Source organism: Taudactylus pleione, unplaced genomic scaffold (genome assembly GCF_031769625.1).
Source record: "Taudactylus pleione unplaced genomic scaffold, aTauple2 ptg000095l, whole genome shotgun sequence".
NCBI classification, from domain to species: domain Eukaryota; kingdom Metazoa; phylum Chordata; class Amphibia; order Anura; family Myobatrachidae; genus Taudactylus; species Taudactylus pleione.
Window position 1 is genome coordinate 4,587,650 of NW_028284497.1, and position 7,351 is coordinate 4,595,000.

Below are 7,351 nucleotides of genomic sequence, written 5' to 3' on the forward strand. Positions count from 1 at the left end.
CTTTACAATCACCAGAGGATTACACTATGGACCTCATTCAGAGCCGGTCGCACAGAGCGTGCGGTCGGTCTGAATGAGGGGAGGACGTCTTGAATTTTCAAGACGTCCTCCTTTGCGGTGGTAAGGCTGTGGGTTAACATCCACAGCCTTACGACCGCCTAAGGTGATGGTCGCGACCATCGCGACCATCGGGGCTTACGACGAGACCCTAGGGTAGGGTCTCCCTTGTCGTAAGCCCCGGAGAGCTTTCGGCTCTGTCTGAGCCGGAAGCTCTCCACTGACATCACTAGTGATGTCAGTGGGGCCTCCCCCAAATGGCAGGCGTTCCCATGGGAACGCCTCTGTTTGGGCTGCCACCCCCCCGGCCCGCCATCCAAACGGGGCGAGCTGTCAATCAACATCGACAGCTCGCCCCCTTTGGATCGAGACCCGCTACGACCGGCGCTGTCGGTCGTTGCGGGTCTCACGCATGCGCACGCCGGCGCCGTCGTGCGCATGCTCTGTGGGGGGCCATCGACCTGGTCCGAGCGCATCGGCGCTAACGACCGGGTCTGAATGACCCCCTATATCCCCTATTCTTTCCTCCTCTTATGAGGTATAAAGGAATTTCGGTGAAAAGAGTGGTGTTTTAAATCAACAAGAAGAACATTTTGTGTTGTTCAGGGTACAACTGAAGGTTATATGAACTAATTTATTTGTGGACAGCGCCACTGTGAGACTCTTATATTTTGTTTGTGTACTCAGATCTGCAATGTTAGCAGAATCCTTGTACACCCAGCCAGTAACATCTGCAGAAGTTTATTAACTGTGATGTGTGCTGGCCGCACACTAGATAGTATAGCATGTGTGATCCAAACACCACCCACATACTTCGTACAAATCCAATTAAAAAGTAATTGGTTTCTCTGTATCCAATAAGCTGCAATTACTTGAGCCTGGTCACTGGCTTCTGCAAACTATATAATGAAATGCAGCCCCAACATATGTACTCGTACATACACTGACGACATTCATTCAAGGCACTGGTGGTTGATCCCAGGCATGGTACTAACCACTATGAAGTAATTGCAGATACAGATACCACAGAGCAATTGTTAAACAATGTAGGCCCCCACTTGGTGGTTATCTGGGGTTGGTGCAGTTGGCGGGGACCCATATAATGAATGATCTGATTGGAGCATCCTCTGTCACTTGTTACACCACCAGGCTGGGCAATGGACCAATTGCTTTGAGGGCAATTGCAGGAACTTGATAGACAACTATATGACCTGTATAATGGGCCCCCTGAGCCTCTGGGCCCCATAGCAATTGCACCCCCTGCAACCACTACAGTTATGCCTATAATCTGCCCCCTCCCTCTCTGTATACAGCAAGTGTTAGATTAGTTGTTGCACTAACAGATATCAACAGCGTAACAAGGTATTTGAAGGCCCCAAGACAATAGTTTGTAAGGGAACAATGGTGAAAAATGTATATAACACATGTAATGTTGACAAGGAAGATGGGCCCCCCCTAACCTCTCGGCCCAATAACAACTGCACCCCTTGCACCTATGGTAGTTACGCTCATGTAGAGAACATTTCAGGGAATCGGTGTGAAATACCGCCGGCCGGCGGTTCAATTCCCGGCAGTGCCTGGCCGGAAAAATCAGAGTTCCCGGCAGCTGAAGCCCGACAGCGCTGGAAATCCCGATCGTCGCTAAGGTAAGTATAAGCTAACCTAACCCCTTAACGCTCCTTAGGGGTGCCTAACCCTAACCTCCCCCCAAGTGCCTAACCCTAACCCCCCCCTTCCCCGCTCCCCCCAAGTGCCTAACCCTAAGTCCCCCTCGGGGGTGCCTAACCCTAACCCTCCCGGGGAGGTGCCTAACCCTAACCCTCCTGGGGGGGTGCCTAACTTTAAGTCCCCCCTGGGTGCCCTAAATCTAACCCCCCCCCCGCAGCTGTCTGCTCGCGGCGCCCGGCGTCGGGGAAATGTCAGGCGTCTACATCTAGATGCCCGGCATTTCACCCTCGCCGGGATATGACAGTCGGGAAGCCGGCTGTCGGTATTAAGGCAGCCGGTTTGCCGATTGTATACCCATTTCAGGGACCAATATGTGGTACAGGAAGCATTCCAGAGACAAACAATGCAGAGGTATTAATTGCACACTAGCCCAGGTGTCTTCAACCTTTAGACAATGTGGGCCACAGTAAAAAATTCAACGAAGCCTGAGGGCCACTAAGCTATACTGCAGTATTTAGACTCTGCCCCCTCCTCACACAATTCTGTCCCATAACTGCCCCTTCTACAATATTAATGAGGTCCCAGAATGCCCCCCCTCCTCCCACAATTTTATTATAATATATGTAACAGCGCAATAACAGTATTAGGCTGTCAATTCATATGCAAATATGCTAATATAAATTTTAAAAAGGTTTAATTGATTGCAATAATAATATAAAACAAACACTGTTTACAATTAATTTGTAATAACCACCAATATTGACTTAAACATATCTAAAAAGAAATAGTATACCAGCAGAAAGAATAAAATATAAAATGGAAAATAACTTGATGTGAAAATATGTTGCTGAATCCAGTTATACTATAAATTGCTTGAAGGTAGTCTGTATCGATGAACGTTCAGTTTTTACTGAAAATGCTGCTTTGATTAGATGCGTGCCTTTAATTAGCCTTCCAGTGTGCTCACTTCAAAAAATCCTTTTTTACAACTCTGATTGTCTTGTGGTATATGTGTATAACCTTTATGCACACATCCTATTTGTATGTACCATAAAAAGAAAAGAAGTTAGGTACAACGCCGGCTTTGGATATTAAGATGGTATACAATACCTGTGACAGCTCCTGGGATCACTGTACTTCAATCGCTTGTGTTTGACTGTACCGTGCAGCCCTGGACTTGGCGTGTATCGAGTTTCGGAGGAGGGGTACACGTGTAATGTCAGCTTACAATAACAATTTTTAGTATAAATAGATTCTGCATTATATTTTCACATCAATTATTTTCCATTTTATATTTTATTCTTTCTGCTGGTATACTATTTCTTTATAGATATGTGTCATTTAATATTGGTGATTATTACACATTAATTGTAGACATTGTTTATGTCTTATATTATTATTGCAATCAATTAAACCTTTTTAAATTTATATTGGCATATTTGCATATGAATTGACATCCTAATACTCTTATTGCGCTGTTACATATATTATGTTTAGTTTTTTTCTTCTTTGGCTTGCTACCATTTCTTTCAACAGCAGCAGAAGATTGGGTGCAAATAGATACACATATATATTTCTACTTATTTTTATAGATATTTGAAAGATAATTAAAAGTTCATTTTTTTCACAATTATATTATGCCCCATAACTGTTCCTCCTCCTCCATTAATGTCAGATAGATGCCCCCATCCTCAATTATGTCCATTAACTGCCCCTCTCTGCAGTGCCCCTTATATAGTGCCCCCACTAGTGGCCCCCCTATGCAGTGCCCCCAGTAGTGTCCTCCCCTCCTATGCAGAGCCTATGCCCCTTACATATATAGGACAAAGACACACAAAAAAAAAAACAACACTCACCTGAATCCCTGCACCTGCCACCGCCAACGTCCACACCTCCATCCTCCCGACCAACTCTGCACCATGGAAGGGACGTCATGACATCTCTACCTTCACCCCCTGTGGGAAGCGGAGAGTGGAGCTCAGGAGTGAGCTCAGTGGCGTAAGTTCATCCCAGATGCCCGGAGGAAAGTTATAATTTGGTGCCCCCCCCCCTCCCATCACAGCCACTGACACTGTAATGTGGCATTTCGCTAACAGATACACCTGCAGTTGCACACAGACTATAGGCATGCCATGGAGGAGTGAGACAGTTGTGGGTGAGGTGGGCGCCGGACGTGTCACACTGACAAAAGAAGCTGCTGAGGAGCAGCAACAACATTGAGCAGGGACAGGGTATAGATAGACGGAGGTGGCAGCTGATGGTCTGACACGGAGCTCTCCACTAGTATATAATGGCTTCTCAGGGGCCAGGAAGAGGTGACATGTATTGGGTGGCCATAACGGTACTTTCCGGGTACATGGTTACAGCCCTAAGTGGGGTGAATATATTGTGGGCAATGGAGGAGGTGCCCCTTCTGTGCTGGAGCCCGGCGGCAGGTGCCTCCATTGTCTCCCATAGTTCTGCCCGAGTGAGCTGCTCATGCCGCCATCCGCCCCTCCGTCTTCCTGGCCCACTCTGCACTATGGGAGAGAAGTCATGACGTCTCTCCCTTCACCCACTGCGGGAGCCGGAAGGTGAAGCTCATGAGTGAGCTCCAGCCCGGCTCCGGCCATGGGTGCAGCAGCCAATGAGAGTCTGTCCGACTCTCATTGGCTGCCAAAACAAACACCGCCTGCACACCATCGGCGCGCCACGGGGAAGAGCTCCACAGGCCATGGGTTGAAGACCCCTGCACTAGCCCCATCACCTGTACACATAACACTATACAACAGCCTTCCCTGTATGCATATCACTATACACAAGTCTTCCCTGTACATATAACACTATACACCAGTCCCCCTGTACATAAAAAACTATACACCAGGCCTCCTGTACACATCACTATACACCAGCCCTCCCCTTTACATGTAACACTATACATCAGCCCCTTATACAAATAATACTATACAACTGCCCCCCTGTACATATAATACTATACACATGTGCCCCCTGTAAATATAACACTATACACATGTCCCACCTGTACATATAACACTGTACACATGTGCCCCCTGTCCATATAACACTATACACATGTCCCCCCTGTCCATATAACACTATAAGCATATGCACCCTGTACATATAACACTATAAACCAGCCCCCTTTGTACAAATAATATACAGCTGTCCCCCAGTACATATAAATATATACACATGCCCCCCCTTGCACAAATAGCACTATACACCTGTCACCCCACATCCCTAGTATGTCAAGACTTACCAGTTTTGGTAAGTTCACCTGGCCTCAGCCCTCCATCTGTACCAGCAGCAGCCGCTAGGATCAGCCAGGGTGGTGCACGCACTCATCACACTGCCGGATTTCTCCTGTGCTTGTCTGGGCTGCAGTGCAATCTTCCGTCGGGGACCCTGGTTTGTCAGCGATTTCCCAGGCAGACGGGGCCAGCACAGAGCTCCCCTGACTAGCGTCCGTTTGACTGTATGGTGAATGGAGTCTGTGGCAGCCAGCAGTCTGCCTGTCCATGGAGTGCTGGGGGTGGGCACTGGGTGTTCCTCCTCCCCCCCCATTGCAGTCACCTCATCAAAGCCAGTCAATGAAGATCCTGATGTAGAAAAGTGCCTTGCGAGAGAAGATTGGACCTTAAGGGAAGCCACCAACATGCGTCTGAGAATGGCATACTATGTCCTCGATGGGCAATCTGAAATGACCAGGATGATGTATAGCATTCACATGGAAGGAGGTGAACAGGATCATATATTTAAGACAGCAGCCGTTATAGTTTAATAATTATTTCAATACACTGTTTTCTGATCTTTACACATCTATATATTTTAATATTTCACCAATATTTTGAAAGTATATAATATTTTAAATAGCTAACAATAAAAGTAAAAGTTTTAATATTTGTTGGTTCAGAGTGCACTCTATTAAATGCTCTCTTTTTTCTTCTCCTTTGAAATCATTTGGACCAGGATGATGATCTTGTCCTCTAGTTTCAGCTTGTCGATGACCTAAGGCAGTAGGGACATTGGAGTAAAGAGATAAATTAATGGGAGTGTCCAGCGGACTGACAGTGCATCCAGTAGAAAAGCACTCTGGTCTCAAATCCTGGAACAGTAGAGGAGTAGCTTGGAATTCAGATGGGGCGCAAACATGTCTATGGAGGGGTGAACCCAACAGTTCATGAACTGTTGCACATCTTTATGGCTGGGATAGTCTGCCTCTCAAACTTTGACCGCCGGAATGTAGACAGAGTTTGGAGAACCATTCTGCCCATCAGATGATTCTGCTTATTTCTTGTATGACTTGAAGGCTCCTTGTGCCTCCTTGATGATTTATGTAGGCGATGGCCCTGGCTTTGTCTGAGTGGAGTTTGACCAGAAGGCCTTGGAGAATATGTCTTGTTTAACACAAGGCCCTGTAAATTGTCCGCAGTTCCAAGATATTGATGGAAGCTTGGGATTTCTGGTCCATCCAATGGCCCTGGAAGGTTATCTCCAGAGTGATTGCTCCCTAACCCTGTAGGCTGGCATGCGTAGTGAGTAGAGTCCACTCCCAAATAAGGAATAGAAATACCTCGTCCAAGTGAGAGGTCTGAAGCCACCAGACGAGCAAGTGACGAGTCTCTGGAGACAATAACCTCAACTGGGACCTGATCTGATTGTGAGATCTGTTCCACTTGGTCCGAATTTCCTATTGGAAGCTTCTAGAATGGAACTGGCAAGCTCCACCATTTCGAATGTAGAGATAATTTTGCCTAGAACTCTCATGCAGAGATGTACCAACACACTCTATAAATGGAGAATAGATTGTAGCACATTCCAAAGGGAAACAATGTTATACTATGGGAGAAAAACCCTCTGGACTAGAGTGTCCAAGAGGGCCTCCAAGAGTACCATTTGCTGAAAAGGAACTAGGTTGGATTTGCGCTATTTCAGGAGCCACCTGTGGGACTGAGGGAACTGAATTGTCAGGTTGAGGTGCTCCTGCAGAGTATCCACTGACTGGGCTGCAATGCGAAGTTTGTCTAGATAGGGTATTATCTGAATCCCCTGAAGTTGCAGAGTGGCCGCCATTACTGACATTACCTTGGTGAACAACCAAAGAGATGTCGACAAACCAAAAGGCAAGACCCAAAATCGGTAATGTTACAAGAGAAACACAAATCGGTAAAACTGTTGATGTCCATCCCAAATTGGGATATGTAAATAAGCAAAGCCATAACAGGGTGTAATGTCACCCTGTTTCGGCCCGCTCCCCTTACATCATGAGGAGGGGGCGGGGCCTGCAGCACCGGTAAGTGCAGCGCTGGTTGGAGCATCCTTTGATTGCAGGAGATTGTGGTCGCTTCATATTCCTGGGTTTACCGTCTGGAGCAGCTGGCTGAGGAGGAATCATGTAGGCACAGGAGCTGAACTATATGGAGTCTCAGAGGGAGGGAGCATTAAGAGGGGAAGGATAAGGGAGAAAATGACTGGTGCCAGAGAGGGAAGAGGGAGGTGACGGGCACTGCTGCTGCTGGCTGCACCAGACATGTCAGTCTGTCAGCTGACAGACAGCAGCTGACAAGTGCGGGTGTGGTGGCCATGGCTTTTGCTAATTGTGGTTGCCACTAGTGTTCAGGAAAAT

The 7,351-nt window shown here is 47.1% G+C and overlaps 1 protein-coding gene across 1 annotated transcript in view; it reads right to left on the reverse strand.

Moving 5' to 3' along the window:
- Window positions 1-5,183: 5,183 nt before the first annotated feature.
- The window catches only part of LOC148526514 (kinesin-like protein KIF19), a 56,741-nt gene continuing 54,573 nt past the window's right edge, over window positions 5,184-7,351 (reverse strand). The window contains exon 14 of the mRNA XM_088470204.1: window positions 5,184-5,420. The gene's annotated coding sequence lies outside the window, so the exon portion shown is untranslated. The remainder of the gene's footprint in view (window positions 5,421-7,351) is intronic.